General features: G+C 46.4%; 15 non-coding genes and 2 pseudogenes across 15 annotated transcripts; all 17 read right to left on the bottom strand.

Moving 5' to 3' along the window:
• Positions 1-595: 595 nt before the first annotated feature.
• On the bottom strand, positions 596-786 carry LOC142284559 (U2 spliceosomal RNA). The gene has a single exon (XR_012746057.1). It is a non-coding gene; the product is annotated as a U2 spliceosomal RNA (small nuclear RNA).
• A 1,117-nt stretch (positions 787-1,903) lies between these two features.
• LOC142284558 (U2 spliceosomal RNA) lies at positions 1,904-2,094 on the bottom strand. The gene has a single exon (XR_012746056.1). It is a non-coding gene; the product is annotated as a U2 spliceosomal RNA (small nuclear RNA).
• A 1,117-nt stretch (positions 2,095-3,211) lies between these two features.
• LOC142284557 (U2 spliceosomal RNA) lies at positions 3,212-3,402 on the bottom strand. The gene has a single exon (XR_012746055.1). It is a non-coding gene; the product is annotated as a U2 spliceosomal RNA (small nuclear RNA).
• A 1,117-nt stretch (positions 3,403-4,519) lies between these two features.
• On the bottom strand, positions 4,520-4,710 carry LOC142284556 (U2 spliceosomal RNA). The gene has a single exon (XR_012746054.1). It is a non-coding gene; the product is annotated as a U2 spliceosomal RNA (small nuclear RNA).
• A 1,117-nt stretch (positions 4,711-5,827) lies between these two features.
• LOC142284554 (U2 spliceosomal RNA) lies at positions 5,828-6,018 on the bottom strand. The gene has a single exon (XR_012746052.1). It is a non-coding gene; the product is annotated as a U2 spliceosomal RNA (small nuclear RNA).
• A 1,117-nt stretch (positions 6,019-7,135) lies between these two features.
• On the bottom strand, positions 7,136-7,326 carry LOC142284553 (U2 spliceosomal RNA). Its single transcript, XR_012746051.1, has one exon. It is a non-coding gene; the product is annotated as a U2 spliceosomal RNA (small nuclear RNA).
• A 1,117-nt stretch (positions 7,327-8,443) lies between these two features.
• LOC142284552 (U2 spliceosomal RNA) lies at positions 8,444-8,634 on the bottom strand. The gene has a single exon (XR_012746050.1). It is a non-coding gene; the product is annotated as a U2 spliceosomal RNA (small nuclear RNA).
• A 1,117-nt stretch (positions 8,635-9,751) lies between these two features.
• Positions 9,752-9,936, bottom strand: LOC142284612 (U2 spliceosomal RNA). The gene has a single exon (XR_012746106.1). It is a non-coding gene; the product is annotated as a U2 spliceosomal RNA (small nuclear RNA).
• Positions 9,937-11,258: 1,322 nt separating this feature from the next.
• On the bottom strand, positions 11,259-11,449 carry LOC142284551 (U2 spliceosomal RNA). The gene has a single exon (XR_012746049.1). It is a non-coding gene; the product is annotated as a U2 spliceosomal RNA (small nuclear RNA).
• A 1,117-nt stretch (positions 11,450-12,566) lies between these two features.
• On the bottom strand, positions 12,567-12,747 carry LOC142284608 (U2 spliceosomal RNA; annotated as a pseudogene).
• A 394-nt stretch (positions 12,748-13,141) lies between these two features.
• Positions 13,142-13,296, bottom strand: LOC142284618 (U2 spliceosomal RNA; annotated as a pseudogene).
• A 1,117-nt stretch (positions 13,297-14,413) lies between these two features.
• LOC142284605 (U2 spliceosomal RNA) lies at positions 14,414-14,604 on the bottom strand. The gene has a single exon (XR_012746100.1). It is a non-coding gene; the product is annotated as a U2 spliceosomal RNA (small nuclear RNA).
• Positions 14,605-15,721: 1,117 nt separating this feature from the next.
• On the bottom strand, positions 15,722-15,912 carry LOC142284550 (U2 spliceosomal RNA). The gene has a single exon (XR_012746048.1). It is a non-coding gene; the product is annotated as a U2 spliceosomal RNA (small nuclear RNA).
• A 1,117-nt stretch (positions 15,913-17,029) lies between these two features.
• Positions 17,030-17,220, bottom strand: LOC142284549 (U2 spliceosomal RNA). Its single transcript, XR_012746047.1, has one exon. It is a non-coding gene; the product is annotated as a U2 spliceosomal RNA (small nuclear RNA).
• A 1,117-nt stretch (positions 17,221-18,337) lies between these two features.
• On the bottom strand, positions 18,338-18,528 carry LOC142284548 (U2 spliceosomal RNA). Its single transcript, XR_012746046.1, has one exon. It is a non-coding gene; the product is annotated as a U2 spliceosomal RNA (small nuclear RNA).
• Positions 18,529-19,645: 1,117 nt separating this feature from the next.
• Positions 19,646-19,836, bottom strand: LOC142284547 (U2 spliceosomal RNA). The gene has a single exon (XR_012746045.1). It is a non-coding gene; the product is annotated as a U2 spliceosomal RNA (small nuclear RNA).
• Positions 19,837-20,953: 1,117 nt separating this feature from the next.
• LOC142284545 (U2 spliceosomal RNA) lies at positions 20,954-21,144 on the bottom strand. The gene has a single exon (XR_012746044.1). It is a non-coding gene; the product is annotated as a U2 spliceosomal RNA (small nuclear RNA).
• Between the last annotated feature and the right edge of the window lie 517 nt (positions 21,145-21,661).

Here is a 21,661-nt window from a genome sequence, read left to right as displayed (position 1 = left end):
TTGTTTTCTAGGCAGCAGCGCTATTGTGATGTCATCGGGGGGCATTGTGACAAGCCGCCAGTGTTCCGTCTCTTCATGTTGTGCACTGTTCAAACCGAAAATACATCAACAGGCAGGCTACAGAAAAGCTTACTAACAAAGGTTAGAGAGGGGCTTTCTCAGAGGGCTTTTTACAGTTTGTCTATTCCCAATTAGCCGGTTTAGTATACTTAATGAAAGTACTAATTCTTTCATAGGCCGCCCATTCTTAGTATTTGACGTTCAGGTAACAACAGGTAACTTTATTTGGAGTGGAAGCAGAGAGATAACACCAGATGCCAATTGTAGATCCTCTCACACCTGTGGTCACTGCAGCATCTGACTCCACTTTGTCCAAAAGGGATCTATTCCATTCAATTACACATGATCTAGATTAGACTGACAACAAGATACTGCACGGGACATAGCAGAGTTGGTGAAGTTGAGTGGTGATGAGTTTGCTATTTGGATGAATAAAGCAAGTAAAAAGTGTGTTAGATAAAAATTCATTTCAATTCGCTAATCGGGCTAATATGAATCAGGTGAATCGAGTTCTGCTTTTGGAAACTGGGTTAAGAAGGGGTGCACCGTTCCTGGAGGTACTGCAATACCAGGTCAATGCGTGGAGTGGACAGAGCAAGCTCTTTTTCCATCTCCCTGTTCTAAAAATCCATTTAATATATGGTCCCCAGATAGGGGACGTATCAGATATTAAACTGATAAGAACAGATACTACACTTGATCTTAGCCAAAAGGCCGAGAAGCGATAACCAGAATTGGTTTGGGCCTCGAGTGGCACCCTGGCCTATGCCGGACACATCTTAGGGAGAGAGAGCGAGAGGGAGACAAACCCACGCCTACACAAGACATTTTGTCACCCAAGCCAACCCTTGAAAAGGCTGCTTTGCAGAGCAAAAACAAGAAGAATGGTGCGTTTTGCAGCCGCCGCCCACTGCAATGAATCTGAATAACTCCTCCTTTAGGGCGCAAGCAACTCCCCTCCCCCTTGCAGTCTTTCCAATTCACGATACAAAAAGACGGACAGGACAGGTTGCCTGACTTTCCGTCACTGCCACCCTTTGCCATCCTTACCCGTAGAAAGCCCTTTCATCATCCCCAAACCCTAATCTTTTCCCTTTCCTTCCCAGCCCCCAAACCCTGCCCTCTGTACCTTTCTCACCACCCGCTTCCCTTCTCCTGTCATCCCCCTACCACCCGGGAAAAAAAGAGATTGCCCCCTCCTTCCACTAGCCCACCCTCCCACCCAAAGAACAACTTCTTCTGCGCAGCTTGTTTTCTAGGCAGCAGCGCTATTGTGATGTCATCGGGGGGCATTGTGACAAGCCGCCAGTGTTCCGTCTCTTCATGTTGTGCACTGTTCAAACCGAAAATACATCAACAGGCAGGCTACAGAAAAGCTTACTAACAAAGGTTAGAGAGGGGCTTTCTCAGAGGGCTTTTTACAGTTTGTCTATTCCCAATTAGCCGGTTTAGTATACTTAATGAAAGTACTAATTCTTTCATAGGCCGCCCATTCTTAGTATTTGACGTTCAGGTAACAACAGGTAACTTTATTTGGAGTGGAAGCAGAGAGATAACACCAGATGCCAATTGTAGATCCTCTCACACCTGTGGTCACTGCAGCATCTGACTCCACTTTGTCCAAAAGGGATCTATTCCATTCAATTACACATGATCTAGATTAGACTGACAACAAGATACTGCACGGGACATAGCAGAGTTGGTGAAGTTGAGTGGTGATGAGTTTGCTATTTGGATGAATAAAGCAAGTAAAAAGTGTGTTAGATAAAAATTCATTTCAATTCGCTAATCGAGCTAATATGAATCAGGTGAATCGAGTTCTGCTTTTGGAAACTGGGTTAAGAAGGGGTGCACCGTTCCTGGAGGTACTGCAATACCAGGTCAATGCGTGGAGTGGACAGAGCAAGCTCTTTTTCCATCTCCCTGTTCTAAAAATCCATTTAATATATGGTCCCCAGATAGGGGACGTATCAGATATTAAACTGATAAGAACAGATACTACACTTGATCTTAGCCAAAAGGCCGAGAAGCGATAACCAGAATTGGTTTGGGCCTCGAGTGGCACCCTGGCCTATGCCGGACACATCTTAGGGAGAGAGAGCGAGAGGGAGACAAACCCACGCCTACACAAGACATTTTGTCACCCAAGCCAACCCTTGAAAAGGCTGCTTTGCAGAGCAAAAACAAGAAGAATGGTGCGTTTTGCAGCCGCCGCCCACTGCAATGAATCTGAATAACTCCTCCTTTAGGGCGCAAGCAACTCCCCTCCCCCTTGCAGTCTTTCCAATTCACGATACAAAAAGACGGACAGGACAGGTTGCCTGACTTTCCGTCACTGCCACCCTTTGCCATCCTTACCCGTAGAAAGCCCTTTCATCATCCCCAAACCCTAATCTTTTCCCTTTCCTTCCCAGCCCCCAAACCCTGCCCTCTGTACCTTTCTCACCACCCGCTTCCCTTCTCCTGTCATCCCCCTACCACCCGGGAAAAAAAGAGATTGCCCCCTCCTTCCACTAGCCCACCCTCCCACCCAAAGAACAACTTCTTCTGCGCAGCTTGTTTTCTAGGCAGCAGCGCTATTGTGATGTCATCGGGGGGCATTGTGACAAGCCGCCAGTGTTCCGTCTCTTCATGTTGTGCACTGTTCAAACCGAAAATACATCAACAGGCAGGCTACAGAAAAGCTTACTAACAAAGGTTAGAGAGGGGCTTTCTCAGAGGGCTTTTTACAGTTTGTCTATTCCCAATTAGCCGGTTTAGTATACTTAATGAAAGTACTAATTCTTTCATAGGCCGCCCATTCTTAGTATTTGACGTTCAGGTAACAACAGGTAACTTTATTTGGAGTGGAAGCAGAGAGATAACACCAGATGCCAATTGTAGATCCTCTCACACCTGTGGTCACTGCAGCATCTGACTCCACTTTGTCCAAAAGGGATCTATTCCATTCAATTACACATGATCTAGATTAGACTGACAACAAGATACTGCACGGGACATAGCAGAGTTGGTGAAGTTGAGTGGTGATGAGTTTGCTATTTGGATGAATAAAGCAAGTAAAAAGTGTGTTAGATAAAAATTCATTTCAATTCGCTAATCGGGCTAATATGAATCAGGTGAATCGAGTTCTGCTTTTGGAAACTGGGTTAAGAAGGGGTGCACCGTTCCTGGAGGTACTGCAATACCAGGTCAATGCGTGGAGTGGACAGAGCAAGCTCTTTTTCCATCTCCCTGTTCTAAAAATCCATTTAATATATGGTCCCCAGATAGGGGACGTATCAGATATTAAACTGATAAGAACAGATACTACACTTGATCTTAGCCAAAAGGCCGAGAAGCGATAACCAGAATTGGTTTGGGCCTCGAGTGGCACCCTGGCCTATGCCGGACACATCTTAGGGAGAGAGAGCGAGAGGGAGACAAACCCACGCCTACACAAGACATTTTGTCACCCAAGCCAACCCTTGAAAAGGCTGCTTTGCAGAGCAAAAACAAGAAGAATGGTGCGTTTTGCAGCCGCCGCCCACTGCAATGAATCTGAATAACTCCTCCTTTAGGGCGCAAGCAACTCCCCTCCCCCTTGCAGTCTTTCCAATTCACGATACAAAAAGACGGACAGGACAGGTTGCCTGACTTTCCGTCACTGCCACCCTTTGCCATCCTTACCCGTAGAAAGCCCTTTCATCATCCCCAAACCCTAATCTTTTCCCTTTCCTTCCCAGCCCCCAAACCCTGCCCTCTGTACCTTTCTCACCACCCGCTTCCCTTCTCCTGTCATCCCCCTACCACCCGGGAAAAAAAGAGATTGCCCCCTCCTTCCACTAGCCCACCCTCCCACCCAAAGAACAACTTCTTCTGCGCAGCTTGTTTTCTAGGCAGCAGCGCTATTGTGATGTCATCGGGGGGCATTGTGACAAGCCGCCAGTGTTCCGTCTCTTCATGTTGTGCACTGTTCAAACCGAAAATACATCAACAGGCAGGCTACAGAAAAGCTTACTAACAAAGGTTAGAGAGGGGCTTTCTCAGAGGGCTTTTTACAGTTTGTCTATTCCCAATTAGCCGGTTTAGTATACTTAATGAAAGTACTAATTCTTTCATAGGCCGCCCATTCTTAGTATTTGACGTTCAGGTAACAACAGGTAACTTTATTTGGAGTGGAAGCAGAGAGATAACACCAGATGCCAATTGTAGATCCTCTCACACCTGTGGTCACTGCAGCATCTGACTCCACTTTGTCCAAAAGGGATCTATTCCATTCAATTACACATGATCTAGATTAGACTGACAACAAGATACTGCACGGGACATAGCAGAGTTGGTGAAGTTGAGTGGTGATGAGTTTGCTATTTGGATGAATAAAGCAAGTAAAAAGTGTGTTAGATAAAAATTCATTTCAATTCGCTAATCGGGCTAATATGAATCAGGTGAATCGAGTTCTGCTTTTGGAAACTGGGTTAAGAAGGGGTGCACCGTTCCTGGAGGTACTGCAATACCAGGTCAATGCGTGGAGTGGACAGAGCAAGCTCTTTTTCCATCTCCCTGTTCTAAAAATCCATTTAATATATGGTCCCCAGATAGGGGACGTATCAGATATTAAACTGATAAGAACAGATACTACACTTGATCTTAGCCAAAAGGCCGAGAAGCGATAACCAGAATTGGTTTGGGCCTCGAGTGGCACCCTGGCCTATGCCGGACACATCTTAGGGAGAGAGAGCGAGAGGGAGACAAACCCACGCCTACACAAGACATTTTGTCACCCAAGCCAACCCTTGAAAAGGCTGCTTTGCAGAGCAAAAACAAGAAGAATGGTGCGTTTTGCAGCCGCCGCCCACTGCAATGAATCTGAATAACTCCTCCTTTAGGGCGCAAGCAACTCCCCTCCCCCTTGCAGTCTTTCCAATTCACGATACAAAAAGACGGACAGGACAGGTTGCCTGACTTTCCGTCACTGCCACCCTTTGCCATCCTTACCCGTAGAAAGCCCTTTCATCATCCCCAAACCCTAATCTTTTCCCTTTCCTTCCCAGCCCCCAAACCCTGCCCTCTGTACCTTTCTCACCACCCGCTTCCCTTCTCCTGTCATCCCCCTACCACCCGGGAAAAAAAGAGATTGCCCCCTCCTTCCACTAGCCCACCCTCCCACCCAAAGAACAACTTCTTCTGCGCAGCTTGTTTTCTAGGCAGCAGCGCTATTGTGATGTCATCGGGGGGCATTGTGACAAGCCGCCAGTGTTCCGTCTCTTCATGTTGTGCACTGTTCAAACCGAAAATACATCAACAGGCAGGCTACAGAAAAGCTTACTAACAAAGGTTAGAGAGGGGCTTTCTCAGAGGGCTTTTTACAGTTTGTCTATTCCCAATTAGCCGGTTTAGTATACTTAATGAAAGTACTAATTCTTTCATAGGCCGCCCATTCTTAGTATTTGACGTTCAGGTAACAACAGGTAACTTTATTTGGAGTGGAAGCAGAGAGATAACACCAGATGCCAATTGTAGATCCTCTCACACCTGTGGTCACTGCAGCATCTGACTCCACTTTGTCCAAAAGGGATCTATTCCATTCAATTACACATGATCTAGATTAGACTGACAACAAGATACTGCACGGGACATAGCAGAGTTGGTGAAGTTGAGTGGTGATGAGTTTGCTATTTGGATGAATAAAGCAAGTAAAAAGTGTGTTAGATAAAAATTCATTTCAATTCGCTAATCGGGCTAATATGAATCAGGTGAATCGAGTTCTGCTTTTGGAAACTGGGTTAAGAAGGGGTGCACCGTTCCTGGAGGTACTGCAATACCAGGTCAATGCGTGGAGTGGACAGAGCAAGCTCTTTTTCCATCTCCCTGTTCTAAAAATCCATTTAATATATGGTCCCCAGATAGGGGACGTATCAGATATTAAACTGATAAGAACAGATACTACACTTGATCTTAGCCAAAAGGCCGAGAAGCGATAACCAGAATTGGTTTGGGCCTCGAGTGGCACCCTGGCCTATGCCAGACACATCTTAGGGAGAGAGAGCGAGAGGGAGACAAACCCACGCCTACACAAGACATTTTGTCACCCAAGCCAACCCTTGAAAAGGCTGCTTTGCAGAGCAAAAACAAGAAGAATGGTGCGTTTTGCAGCCGCCGCCCACTGCAATGAATCTGAATAACTCCTCCTTTAGGGCGCAAGCAACTCCCCTCCCCCTTGCAGTCTTTCCAATTCACGATACAAAAAGACGGACAGGACAGGTTGCCTGACTTTCCGTCACTGCCACCCTTTGCCATCCTTACCCGTAGAAAGCCCTTTCATCATCCCCAAACCCTAATCTTTTCCCTTTCCTTCCCAGCCCCCAAACCCTGCCCTCTGTACCTTTCTCACCACCCGCTTCCCTTCTCCTGTCATCCCCCTACCACCCGGGAAAAAAAGAGATTGCCCCCTCCTTCCACTAGCCCACCCTCCCACCCAAAGAACAACTTCTTCTGCGCAGCTTGTTTTCTAGGCAGCAGCGCTATTGTGATGTCATCGGGGGGCATTGTGACAAGCCGCCAGTGTTCCGTCTCTTCATGTTGTGCACTGTTCAAACCGAAAATACATCAACAGGCAGGCTACAGAAAAGCTTACTAACAAAGGTTAGAGAGGGGCTTTCTCAGAGGGCTTTTTACAGTTTGTCTATTCCCAATTAGCCGGTTTAGTATACTTAATGAAAGTACTAATTCTTTCATAGGCCGCCCATTCTTAGTATTTGACGTTCAGGTAACAACAGGTAACTTTATTTGGAGTGGAAGCAGAGAGATAACACCAGATGCCAATTGTAGATCCTCTCACGCCTGTGGTCACTGCAGCATCTGACTCCACTTTGTCCAAAAGGGATCTATTCCATTCAATTACACATGATCTAGATTAGACTGACAACAAGATACTGCACGGGACATAGCAGAGTTGGTGAAGTTGAGTGGTGATGAGTTTGCTATTTGGATGAATAAAGCAAGTAAAAAGTGTGTTAGATAAAAATTCATTTCAATTCGCTAATCGGGCTAATATGAATCAGGTGAATCGAGTTCTGCTTTTGGAAACTGGGTTAAGAAGGGGTGCACCGTTCCTGGAGGTACTGCAATACCAGGTCAATGCGTGGAGTGGACAGAGCAAGCTCTTTTTCCATCTCCCTGTTCTAAAAATCCATTTAATATATGGTCCCCAGATAGGGGACGTATCAGATATTAAACTGATAAGAACAGATACTACACTTGATCTTAGCCAAAAGGCCGAGAAGCGATAACCAGAATTGGTTTGGGCCTCGAGTGGCACCCTGGCCTATGCCGGACACATCTTAGGGAGAGAGAGCGAGAGGGAGACAAACCCACGCCTACACAAGACATTTTGTCACCCAAGCCAACCCTTGAAAAGGCTGCTTTGCAGAGCAAAAACAAGAAGAATGGTGCGTTTTGCAGCCGCCGCCCACTGCAATGAATCTGAATAACTCCTCCTTTAGGGCGCAAGCAACTCCCCTCCCCCTTGCAGTCTTTCCAATTCACGATACAAAAAGACGGACAGGACAGGTTGCCTGACTTTCCGTCACTGCCACCCTTTGCCATCCTTACCCGTAGAAAGCCCTTTCATCATCCCCAAACCCTAATCTTTTCCCTTTCCTTCCCAGCCCCCAAACCCTGCCCTCTGTACCTTTCTCACCACCCGCTTCCCTTCTCCTGTCATCCCCCTACCACCCGGGAAAAAAAGAGATTGCCCCCTCCTTCCACTAGCCCACCCTCCCACCCAAAGAACAACTTCTTCTGCGCAGCTTGTTTTCTAGGCAGCAGCGCTATTGTGATGTCATCGGGGGGCATTGTGACAAGCCGCCAGTGTTCCGTCTCTTCATGTTGTGCACTGTTCAAACCGAAAATACATCAACAGGCAGGCTACAGAAAAGCTTACTAACAAAGGTTAGAGAGGGGCTTTCTCAGAGGGCTTTTTACAGTTTGTCTATTCCCAATTAGCCGGTTTAGTATACTTAATGAAAGTACTAATTCTTTCATAGGCCGCCCATTCTTAGTATTTGACGTTCAGGTAACAACAGGTAACTTTATTTGGAGTGGAAGCAGAGAGATAACACCAGATGCCAATTGTAGATCCTCTCACACCTGTGGTCACTGCAGCATCTGACTCCACTTTGTCCAAAAGGGATCTATTCCATTCAATTACACATGATCTAGATTAGACTGACAACAAGATACTGCACGGGACATAGCAGAGTTGGTGAAGTTGAGTGGTGATGAGTTTGCTATTTGGATGAATAAAGCAAGTAAAAAGTGTGTTAGATAAAAATTCATTTCAATTCGCTAATCGGGCTAATATGAATCAGGTGAATCGAGTTCTGCTTTTGGAAACTGGGTTAAGAAGGGGTGCACCGTTCCTGGAGGTACTGCAATACCAGGTCAATGCGTGGAGTGGACAGAGCAAGCTCTTTTTCCATCTCCCTGTTCTAAAAATCCATTTAATATATGGTCCCCAGATAGGGGACGTATCAGATATTAAACTGATAAGAACAGATACTACACTTGATCTTAGCCAAAAGGCCGAGAAGCGATAACCAGAATTGGTTTGGGCCTCGAGTGGCACCCTGGCCTATGCCGGACACATCTTAGGGAGAGAGAGCGAGAGGGAGACAAACCCACGCCTACACAAGACATTTTGTCACCCAAGCCAACCCTTGAAAAGGCTGCTTTGCAGAGCAAAAACAAGAAGAATGGTGCGTTTTGCAGCCGCCGCCCACTGCAATGAATCTGAATAACTCCTCCTTTAGGGCGCAAGCAACTCCCCTCCCCCTTGCAGTCTTTCCAATTCACGATACAAAAAGACGGACAGGACAGGTTGCCTGACTTTCCGTCACTGCCACCCTTTGCCATCCTTACCCGTAGAAAGCCCTTTCATCATCCCCAAACCCTAATCTTTTCCCTTTCCTTCCCAGCCCCCAAACCCTGCCCTCTGTACCTTTCTCACCACCCGCTTCCCTTCTCCTGTCATCCCCCTACCACCCGGGAAAAAAAGAGATTGCCCCCTCCTTCCACTAGCCCACCCTCCCACCCAAAGAACAACTTCTTCTGCGCAGCTTGTTTTCTAGGCAGCAGCGCTATTGTGATGTCATCGGGGGGCATTGTGACAAGCCGCCAGTGTTCCGTCTCTTCATGTTGTGCACTGTTCAAACCGAAAATACATCAACAGGCAGGCTACAGAAAAGCTTACTAACAAAGGTTAGAGAGGGGCTTTCTCAGAGGGCTTTTTACAGTTTGTCTATTCCCAATTAGCCGGTTTAGTATACTTAATGAAAGTACTAATTCTTTCATAGGCCGCCCATTCTTAGTATTTGACGTTCACGTAACAACAGGTAACTTTATTTGGAGTGGAAGCAGAGAGATAACACCAGATGCCAATTGTAGATCCTCTCACACCTGTGGTCACTGCAGCATCTGACTCCACTTTGTCCAAAAGGGATCTATTCCATTCAATTACACATGATCTAGATTAGACTGACAACAAGATACTGCACGGGACATAGCAGAGTTGGTGAAGTTGAGTGGTGATGAGTTTGCTATTTGGATGAATAAAGCAAGTAAAAAGTGTGTTAGATAAAAATTCATTTCAATTCGCTAATCGGGCTAATATGAATCAGGTGAATCGAGTTCTGCTTTTGGAAACTGGGTTAAGAAGGGGTGCACCGTTCCTGGAGGTACTGCAATACCAGGTCAATGCGTGGAGTGGACAGAGCAAGCTCTTTTTCCATCTCCCTGTTCTAAAAATCCATTTAATATATGGTCCCCAGATAGGGGACGTATCAGATATTAAACTGATAAGAACAGATGAGATTTCATCCGCAAATTTCAGAAAACGGTCATCGGCCACCACACAAAAGCGCAGTGCCGCAGGTGATCGCCTCCCGAGCCCAGGAACCACCAGCCATAAGGGGACGTAAGCACCAAAAGGCGCAACAATCCCCGAGGCCAGCGGATGTGCAAGCCCGGGCCCCTCCCAGCCAAGACCAAGGCAAACCCAATGAAGGGACTACACTTGATCTTAGCCAAAAGGCCGAGAAGCGATAACCAGAATTGGTTTGGGCCTCGAGTGGCACCCTGGCCTATGCCGGACACATCTTAGGGAGAGAGAGCGAGAGGGAGACAAACCCACGCCTACACAAGACATTTTGTCACCCAAGCCAACCCTTGAAAAGGCTGCTTTGCAGAGCAAAAACAAGAAGAATGGTGCGTTTTGCAGCCGCCGCCCACTGCAATGAATCTGAATAACTCCTCCTTTAGGGCGCAAGCAACTCCCCTCCCCCTTGCAGTCTTTCCAATTCACGATACAAAAAGACGGACAGGACAGGTTGCCTGACTTTCCGTCACTGCCACCCTTTGCCATCCTTACCCGTAGAAAGCCCTTTCATCATCCCCAAACCCTAATCTTTTCCCTTTCCTTCCCAGCCCCCAAACCCTGCCCTCTGTACCTTTCTCACCACCCGCTTCCCTTCTCCTGTCATCCCCCTACCACCCGGGAAAAAAAGAGATTGCCCCCTCCTTCCACTAGCCCACCCTCCCACCCAAAGAACAACTTCTTCTGCGCAGCTTGTTTTCTAGGCAGCAGCGCTATTGTGATGTCATCGGGGGGCATTGTGACAAGCCGCCAGTGTTCCGTCTCTTCATGTTGTGCACTGTTCAAACCGAAAATACATCAACAGGCAGGCTACAGAAAAGCTTACTAACAAAGGTTAGAGAGGGGCTTTCTCAGAGGGCTTTTTACAGTTTGTCTATTCCCAATTAGCCGGTTTAGTATACTTAATGAAAGTACTAATTCTTTCATAGGCCGCCCATTCTTAGTATTTGACGTTCAGGTAACAACAGGTAACTTTATTTGGAGTGGAAGCAGAGAGATAACACCAGATGCCAATTGTAGATCCTCTCACACCTGTGGTCACTGCAGCATCTGACTCCACTTTGTCCAAAAGGGATCTATTCCATTCAATTACACATGATCTAGATTAGACTGACAACAAGATACTGCACGGGACATAGCAGAGTTGGTGAAGTTGAGTGGTGATGAGTTTGCTATTTGGATGAATAAAGCAAGTAAAAAGTGTGTTAGATAAAAATTCATTTCAATTCGCTAATCGGGCTAATATGAATCAGGTGAATCGAGTTCTGCTTTTGGAAACTGGGTTAAGAAGGGGTGCACCGTTCCTGGAGGTACTGCAATACCAGGTCAATGCGTGGAGTGGACAGAGCAAGCTCTTTTTCCATCTCCCTGTTCTAAAAATCCATTTAATATATGGTCCCCAGATAGGGGACGTATCAGATATTAAACTGATAAGAACAGATACTACACTTGATCTTAGCCAAAAGGCCGAGAAGCGATAACCAGAATTGGTTTGGGCCTCGAGTGGCACCCTGGCCTATGCCGGACACATCTTAGGGAGAGAGAGCGAGAGGGAGACAAACCCACGCCTACACAAGACATTTTGTCACCCAAGCCAACCCTTGAAAAGGCTGCTTTGCAGAGCAAAAACAAGAAGAATGGTGCGTTTTGCAGCCGCCGCCCACTGCAATGAATCTGAATAACTCCTCCTTTAGGGCGCAAGCAACTCCCCTCCCCCTTGCAGTCTTTCCAATTCACGATACAAAAAGACGGACAGGACAGGTTGCCTGACTTTCCGTCACTGCCACCCTTTGCCATCCTTACCCGTAGAAAGCCCTTTCATCATCCCCAAACCCTAATCTTTTCCCTTTCCTTCCCAGCCCCCAAACCCTGCCCTCTGTACCTTTCTCACCACCCGCTTCCCTTCTCCTGTCATCCCCCTACCACCCGGGAAAAAAAGAGATTGCCCCCTCCTTCCACTAGCCCACCCTCCCACCCAAAGAACAACTTCTTCTGCGCAGCTTGTTTTCTAGGCAGCAGCGCTATTGTGATGTCATCGGGGGGCATTGTGACAAGCCGCCAGTGTTCCGTCTCTTCATGTTGTGCACTGTTCAAACCGAAAATACATCAACAGGCAGGCTACAGAAAAGCTTACTAACAAAGGTTAGAGAGGGGCTTTCTCAGAGGGCTTTTTACAGTTTGTCTATTCCCAATTAGCCGGTTTAGTATACTTAATGAAAGTACTAATTCTTTCATAGGCCGCCCATTCTTAGTATTTGACGTTCAGGTAACAACAGGTAACTTTATTTGGAGTGGAAGCAGAGAGATAACACCAGATGCCAATTGTAGATCCTCTCACACCTGTGGTCACTGCAGCATCTGACTCCACTTTGTCCAAAAGGGATCTATTCCATTCAATTACACATGATCTAGATTAGACTGACAACAAGATACTGCACGGGACATAGCAGAGTTGGTGAAGTTGAGTGGTGATGAGTTTGCTATTTGGATGAATAAAGCAAGTAAAAAGTGTGTTAGATAAAAATTCATTTCAATTCGCTAATCGGGCTAATATGAATCAGGTGAATCGAGTTCTGCTTTTGGAAACTGGGTTAAGAAGGGGTGCACCGTTCCTGGAGGTACTGCAATACCAGGTCAATGCGTGGAGTGGACAGAGCAAGCTCTTTTTCCATCTCCCTGTTCTAAAAATCCATTTAATATATGGTCCCCAGATAGGGGACGTATCAGATATTAAACTGATAAGAACAGATACAAAAATTGTTTAAAAGAACAGAGAGTCCTCAGTGGTTGATACCTTTTAATGGCTAACTGAAAAGATGGTAATAATTGCAAGCTTTCGAGACTACTCAGGTCTCTTCATCAGGCATGGTATAACACAAAATCTGAAGAGTCACGTATTTATACACAACAGGACTTAGAATAGTGCAGTAAAAAGAAAAAAAAAAAAAAAAAAAAGAACAAGTTATATGAAACAGAACAGTTTCTGTTTCATATAACTTGTTCCTTTTTTTTTTTTTTTTTTTTTTTTTTTTTTTTTTTTTTTTTTTTCTTTTTACTGCACTATTCTAAGTCCTGTTGTGTATAAATACGTGACTCTTCAGATTTTGTGTTTATACCATGCCTGATGAAGAGACCTGAGTAGTCTCGAAAGCTTGCAATTATTACCATCTTTTCAGTTAGCCATTAAAAGGTATCAACCACTGAGGACTCTCTGTTCTTTTAAACAATTTTTTTATCTCTACTGGCTAACACGGTACAAAGATATATTTTACTTGTATCAAGAACAGATACTACACTTGATCTTAGCCAAAAGGCCGAGAAGCGATAACCAGAATTGGTTTGGGCCTCGAGTGGCACCCTGGCCTATGCCGGACACATCTTAGGGAGAGAGAGCGAGAGGGAGACAAACCCACGCCTACACAAGACATTTTGTCACCCAAGCCAACCCTTGAAAAGGCTGCTTTGCAGAGCAAAAACAAGAAGAATGGTGCGTTTTGCAGCCGCCGCCCACTGCAATGAATCTGAATAACTCCTCCTTTAGGGTGCAAGCAACTCCCCTCCCCCTTGCAGTCTTTCCAATTCACGATACAAAAAGACGGACAGGACAGGTTGCCTGACTTTCCGTCACTGCCACCCTTTGCCATCCTTACCCGTAGAAAGCCCTTTCATCATCCCCAAACCCTAATCTTTTCCCTTTCCTTCCCAGCCCCCAAACCCTGCCCTCTGTACCTTTCTCACCACCCGCTTCCCTTCTCCTGTCATCCCCCTACCACCCGGGAAAAAAAGAGATTGCCCCCTCCTTCCACTAGCCCACCCTCCCACCCAAAGAACAACTTCTTCTGCGCAGCTTGTTTTCTAGGCAGCAGCGCTATTGTGATGTCATCGGGGGGCATTGTGACAAGCCGCCAGTGTTCCGTCTCTTCATGTTGTGCACTGTTCAAACCGAAAATACATCAACAGGCAGGCTACAGAAAAGCTTACTAACAAAGGTTAGAGAGGGGCTTTCTCAGAGGGCTTTTTACAGTTTGTCTATTCCCAATTAGCCGGTTTAGTATACTTAATGAAAGTACTAATTCTTTCATAGGCCGCCCATTCTTAGTATTTGACGTTCAGGTAACAACAGGTAACTTTATTTGGAGTGGAAGCAGAGAGATAACACCAGATGCCAATTGTAGATCCTCTCACACCTGTGGTCACTGCAGCATCTGACTCCACTTTGTCCAAAAGGGATCTATTCCATTCAATTACACATGATCTAGATTAGACTGACAACAAGATACTGCACGGGACATAGCAGAGTTGGTGAAGTTGAGTGGTGATGAGTTTGCTATTTGGATGAATAAAGCAAGTAAAAAGTGTGTTAGATAAAAATTCATTTCAATTCGCTAATCGGGCTAATATGAATCAGGTGAATCGAGTTCTGCTTTTGGAAACTGGGTTAAGAAGGGGTGCACCGTTCCTGGAGGTACTGCAATACCAGGTCAATGCGTGGAGTGGACAGAGCAAGCTCTTTTTCCATCTCCCTGTTCTAAAAATCCATTTAATATATGGTCCCCAGATAGGGGACGTATCAGATATTAAACTGATAAGAACAGATACTACACTTGATCTTGGCCAAAAGGCCGAGAAGCGATAACCAGAATTGGTTTGGGCCTCGAGTGGCACCCTGGCCTATGCCGGACACATCTTAGGGAGAGAGAGCGAGAGGGAGACAAACCCACGCCTACACAAGACATTTTGTCACCCAAGCCAACCCTTGAAAAGGCTGCTTTGCAGAGCAAAAACAAGAAGAATGGTGCGTTTTGCAGCCGCCGCCCACTGCAATGAATCTGAATAACTCCTCCTTTAGGGTGCAAGCAACTCCCCTCCCCCTTGCAGTCTTTCCAATTCATGATACAAAAAGACGGACAGGACAGGTTGCCTGACTTTCCGTCACTGCCACCCTTTGCCATCCTTACCCGTAGAAAGCCCTTTCATCATCCCCAAACCCTAATCTTTTCCCTTTCCTTCCCAGCCCCCAAACCCTGCCCTCTGTACCTTTCTCACCACCCGCTTCCCTTCTCCTGTCATCCCCCTACCACCCGGGAAAAAAAGAGATTGCCCCCTCCTTCCACTAGCCCACCCTCCCACCCAAAGAACAACTTCTTCTGCGCAGCTTGTTTTCTAGGCAGCAGCGCTATTGTGATGTCATCGGGGGGCATTGTGACAAGCCGCCAGTGTTCCGTCTCTTCATGTTGTGCACTGTTCAAACCGAAAATACATCAACAGGCAGGCTACAGAAAAGCTTACTAACAAAGGTTAGAGAGGGGCTTTCTCAGAGGGCTTTTTACAGTTTGTCTATTCCCAATTAGCCGGTTTAGTATACTTAATGAAAGTACTAATTCTTTCATAGGCCGCCCATTCTTAGTATTTGACGTTCAGGTAACAACAGGTAACTTTATTTGGAGTGGAAGCAGAGAGATAACACCAGATGCCAATTGTAGATCCTCTCACACCTGTGGTCACTGCAGCATCTGACTCCACTTTGTCCAAAAGGGATCTATTCCATTCAATTACACATGATCTAGATTAGACTGACAACAAGATACTGCACGGGACATAGCAGAGTTGGTGAAGTTGAGTGGTGATGAGTTTGCTATTTGGATGAATAAAGCAAGTAAAAAGTGTGTTAGATAAAAATTCATTTCAATTCGCTAATCGGGCTAATATGAATCAGGTGAATCGAGTTCTGCTTTTGGAAACTGGGTTAAGAAGGGGTGCACCGTTCCTGGAGGTACTGCAATACCAGGTCAATGCGTGGAGTGGACAGAGCAAGCTCTTTTTCCATCTCCCTGTTCTAAAAATCCATTTAATATATGGTCCCCAGATAGGGGACGTATCAGATATTAAACTGATAAGAACAGATACTACACTTGATCTTAGCCAAAAGGCCGAGAAGCGATAACCAGAATTGGTTTGGGCCTCGAGTGGCACCCTGGCCTATGCCGGACACATCTTAGGGAGAGAGAGCGAGAGGGAGACAAACCCACGCCTACACAAGACATTTTGTCACCCAAGCCAACCCTTGAAAAGGCTGCTTTGCAGAGCAAAAACAAGAAGAATGGTGCGTTTTGCAGCCGCCGCCCACTGCAATGAATCTGAATAACTCCTCCTTTAGGGCGCAAGCAACTCCCCTCCCCCTTGCAGTCTTTCCAATTCACGATACAAAAAGACGGACAGGACAGGTTGCCTGACTTTCCGTCACTGCCACCCTTTGCCATCCTTACCCGTAGAAAGCCCTTTCATCATCCCCAAACCCTAATCTTTTCCCTTTCCTTCCCAGCCCCCAAACCCTGCCCTCTGTACCTTTCTCACCACCCGCTTCCCTTCTCCTGTCATCCCCCTACCACCCGGGAAAAAAAGAGATTGCCCCCTCCTTCCACTAGCCCACCCTCCCACCCAAAGAACAACTTCTTCTGCGCAGCTTGTTTTCTAGGCAGCAGCGCTATTGTGATGTCATCGGGGGGCATTGTGACAAGCCGCCAGTGTTCCGTCTCTTCATGTTGTGCACTGTTCAAACCGAAAATACATCAACAGGCAGGCTACAGAAAAGCTTACTAACAAAGGTTAGAGAGGGGCTTTCTCAGAGGGCTTTTTACAGTTTGTCTATTCCCAATTAGCCGGTTTAGTATACTTAATGAAAGTACTAATTCTTTCATAGGCCGCCCATTCTTAGTATTTGACGTTCAGGTAACAACAGGTAACTTTATTTGGAGTGGAAGCAGAGAGATAACACCAGATGCCAATTGTAGATCCTCTCACACCTGTGGTCACTGCAGCATCTGACTCCACTTTGTCCAAAAGGGATCTATTCCATTCAATTACACATGATCTAGATTAGACTGACAACAAGATACTGCACGGGACATAGCAGAGTTGGTGAAGTTGAGTGGTGATGAGTTTGCTATTTGGATGAATAAAGCAAGTAAAAAGTGTGTTAGATAAAAATTCATTTCAATTCGCTAATCGGGCTAATATGAATCAGGTGAATCGAGTTCTGCTTTTGGAAACTGGGTTAAGAAGGGGTGCACCGTTCCTGGAGGTACTGCAATACCAGGTCAATGCGTGGAGTGGACAGAGCAAGCTCTTTTTCCATCTCCCTGTTCTAAAAATCCATTTAATATATGGTCCCCAGATAGGGGACGTATCAGATATTAAACTGATAAGAACAGATACTACACTTGATCTTAGCCAAAAGGCCGAGAAGCGATAACCAGAATTGGTTTGGGCCTCGAGTGGCACCCTGGCCTATGCCGGACACATCTTAGGGAGAGAGAGCGAGAGGGAGACAAACCCACGCCTACACAAGACATTTTGTCACCCAAGCCAACCCTTGAAAAGGCTGCTTTGCAGAGCAAAAACAAGAAGAATGGTGCGTTTTGCAGCCGCCGCCCACTGCAATGAATCTGAATAACTCCTCCTTTAGGGCGCAAGCAACTCCCCTCCCCCTTGCAGTCTTTCCAATTCACGATACAAAAAGACGGACAGGACAGGTTGCCTGACTTTCCGTCACTGCCACCCTTTGCCATCCTTACCCGTAGAAAGCCCTTTCATCATCCCCAAACCCTAATCTTTTCCCTTTCCTTCCCAGCCCCCAAACCCTGCCCTCTGTACCTTTCTCACCACCCGCTTCCCTTCTCCTGTCATCCCCCTACCACCCGGGAAAAAAAGAGATTGCCCCCTCCTTCCACTAGCCCACCCTCCCACCCAAAGAACAACTTCTTCTGCGCAGCTTGTTTTCTAGGCAGCAGCGCTATTGTGATGTCATCGGGGGGCATTGTGACAAGCCGCCAGTGTTCCGTCTCTTCATGTTGTGCACTGTTCAAACCGAAAATACATCAACAGGCAGGCTACAGAAAAGCTTACTAACAAAGGTTAGAGAGGGGCTTTCTCAGAGGGCTTTTTACAGTTTGTCTATTCCCAATTAGCCGGTTTAGTATACTTAATGAAAGTACTAATTCTTTCATAGGCCGCCCATTCTTAGTATTTGACGTTCAGGTAACAACAGGTAACTTTATTTGGAGTGGAAGCAGAGAGATAACACCAGATGCCAATTGTAGATCCTCTCACACCTGTGGTCACTGCAGCATCTGACTCCACTTTGTCCAAAAGGGATCTATTCCATTCAATTACACATGATCTAGATTAGACTGACAACAAGATACTGCACGGGACATAGCAGAGTTGGTGAAGTTGAGTGGTGATGAGTTTGCTATTTGGATGAATAAAGCAAGTAAAAAGTGTGTTAGATAAAAATTCATTTCAATTCGCTAATCGGGCTAATATGAATCAGGTGAATCGAGTTCTGCTTTTGGAAACTGGGTTAAGAAGGGGTGCACCGTTCCTGGAGGTACTGCAATACCAGGTCAATGCGTGGAGTGGACAGAGCAAGCTCTTTTTCCATCTCCCTGTTCTAAAAATCCATTTAATATATGGTCCCCAGATAGGGGACGTATCAGATATTAAACTGATAAGAACAGATACTACACTTGATCTTAGCCAAAAGGCCGAGAAGCGATAACCAGAATTGGTTTGGGCCTCGAGTGGCACCCTGGCCTATGCCGGACACATCTTAGGGAGAGAGAGCGAGAGGGAGACAAACCCACGCCTACACAAGACATTTTGTCTCCCAAGCCAACCCTTGAAAAGGCTGCTTTGCAGAGCAAAAACAAGAAGAATGGTGCGTTTTGCAGCCGCCGCCCACTGCAATGAATCTGAATAACTCCTCCTTTAGGGCGCAAGCAACTCCCCTCCCCCTTGCAGTCTTTCCAATTCACGATACAAAAAGACGGACAGGAAAGGTTGCCTGACTTTCCGTCACTGCCACCCTTTGCCATCCTTACCCGTAGAAAGCCCTTTCATCATCCCCAAACCCTAATCTTTTCCCTTTCCTTCCCAGCCCCCAAACCCTGCCCTCTGTACCTTTCTCACCACCCGCTTCCCTTCTCCTGTCATCCCCCTACCACCCGGGAAAAAAAGAGATTGCCCCCTCCTTCCACTAGCCCACCCTCCCACCCAAAGAACAACTTCTTCTGCGCAGCTTGTTTTCTAGGCAGCAGCGCTATTGTGATGTCATCGGGGGGCATTGTGACAAGCCGCCAGTGTTCCGTCTCTTCATGTTGTGCACTGTTCAAACCGAAAATACATCAACAGGCAGGCTACAGAAAAGCTTACTAACAAAGGTTAGAGAGGGGCTTTCTCAGAGGGCTTTTTACAGTTTGTCTATTCCCAATTAGCCGGTTTAGTATACTTAATGAAAGTACTAATTCTTTCATAGGCCGCCCATTCTTAGTATTTGACGTTCAGGTAACAACAGGTAACTTTATTTGGAGTGGAAGCAGAGAGATAACACCAGATGCCAATTGTAGATCCTCTCACACCTGTGGTCACTGCAGCATCTGACTCCACTTTGTCCAAAAGGGATCTATTCCATTCAATTACACATGATCTAGATTAGACTGACAACAAGATACTGCACGGGACATAGCAGAGTTGGTGAAGTTGAGTGGTGATGAGTTTGCTATTTGGATGAATAAAGCAAGTAAAAAGTGTGTTAGATAAAAATTCATTTCAATTCGCTAATCGGGCTAATATGAATCAGGTGAATCGAGTTCTGCTTTTGGAAACTGGGTTAAGAAGGGGTGCACCGTTCCTGGAGGTACTGCAATACCAGGTCAATGCGTGGAGTGGACAGAGCAAGCTCTTTTTCCATCTCCCTGTTCTAAAAATCCATTTAATATATGGTCCCCAGATAGGGGACGTATCAGATATTAAACTGATAAGAACAGATACTACACTTGATCTTAGCCAAAAGGCCGAGAAGCGATAACCAGAATTGGTTTGGGCCTCGAGTGGCACCCTGGCCTATGCCGGACACATCTTAGGGAGAGAGAGCGAGAGGGAGACAAACCCACGCCTACACAAGACATTTTGTCACCCAAGCCAACCCTTGAAAAGGCTGCTTTGCAGAGCAAAAACAAGAAGAATGGTGCGTTTTGCAGCCGCCGCCCACTGCAATGAATCTGAATAACTCCTCCTTTAGGGCGCAAGCAACTCCCCTCCCCCTTGCAGTCTTTCCAATTCACGATACAAAAAGACGGACAGGACAGGTTGCCTGACTTTCCGTCACTGCCACCCTTTGCCATCCTTACCCGTAGAAAGCCCTTTCATCATCCCCAAACCCTAATCTTTTCCCTTTCCTTCCCAGCCCCCAAACCCTGCCCTCTGTACCTTTCTCACCACCCGCTTCCCTTCTCCTGTCATCCCCCTACCACCCGGGAAAAAAAGAGATTGCCCCCTCCTTCCACTAGCCCACCCTCCCACCCAAAGAACAACTTCTTCTGCGCAGCTTGTTTTCTAGGCAGCAGCGCTATTGTGATGTCATCGGGGGGCATTGTGACAAGCCGCCAGTGTTCCGTCTCTTCATGTTGTGCACTGTTCAAACCGAAAATACATCAACAGGCAGGCTACAGAAAAGCTTACTAACAAAGGTTAGAGAGGGGCTTTCTCAGAGGGCTTTTTACAGTTTGTCTATTCCCAATTAGCCGGTTTAGTATACTTAATGAAAGTACTAATTCTTTCATAGGCCGCCCATTCTTAGTATTTGACGTTCAGGTAACAACAGGTAACTTTATTTGGAGTGGAAGCAGAGAGATAACACCAGATGCCAATTGTAGATCCTCTCACACCTGTGGTCACTGCAGCATCTGACTCCACTTTGTCCAAAAGGGATCTATTCCATTCAATTACACATGATCTAGATTAGACTGACAACAAGATACTGCACGGGACATAGCAGAGTTGGTGAAGTTGAGTGGTGATGAGTTTGCTATTTGGATGAATAAAGCAAGTAAAAAGTGTGTTAGATAAAAATTCATTTCAATTCGCTAATCGGGCTAATATGAATCAGGTGAATCGAGTTCTGCTTTTGGAAACTGGGTTAAGAAGGGGTGCACCGTTCCTGGAGGTACTGCAATACCAGGTCAATGCGTGGAGTGGACAGAGCAAGCTCTTTTTCCATCTCCCTGTTCTAAAAATCCATTTAATATATGGTCCCCAGATAGGGGACGTATCAGATATTAAACTGATAAGAACAGATACTACACTTGATCTTAGCCAAAAGGCCGAGAAGCGATAACCAGAATTGGTTTGGGCCTCGAGTGGCACCCTGGCCTATGCCGGACACATCTTAGGGAGAGAGAGCGAGAGGGAGACAAACCCACGCCTACACAAGACATTTTGTCACCCAAGCCAACCCTTGAAAAGGCTGCTTTGCAGAGCAAAAACAAGAAGAATGGTGCGTTTTGCAGCCGCCGCCCACTGCAATGAATCTGAATAACTCCTCCTTTAGGGCGCAAGCAACTCCCCTCCCCCTTGCAGTCTTTCCAATTCACGATACAAAAAGACGGACAGGACAGGTTGCCTGACTTTCCGTCACTGCCACCCTTTGCCATCCTTACCCGTAGAAAGCCCTTTCATCATCCCCAAACCCTAATCTTTTCCCTTTCCTTCCCAGCCCCCAAACCCTGCCCTCTGTACCTTTCTCACCACCCGCTTCCCTTCTCCTGTCATCCCCCTACCACCCGGGAAAAAAAGAGATTGCCCCCTCCTTCCACTAGCCCACCCTCCCACCCAAAGAACAACTTCTTCTGC

Source organism: Anomaloglossus baeobatrachus, unplaced genomic scaffold (genome assembly GCF_048569485.1).
Source record: "Anomaloglossus baeobatrachus isolate aAnoBae1 unplaced genomic scaffold, aAnoBae1.hap1 Scaffold_572, whole genome shotgun sequence".
NCBI classification, from domain to species: Eukaryota; Metazoa; Chordata; class Amphibia; order Anura; family Aromobatidae; genus Anomaloglossus; species Anomaloglossus baeobatrachus.
The sequence above is the reverse complement of the archived record's forward strand: the minus strand, read 5'-3'. Positions and strand labels throughout refer to the sequence as shown.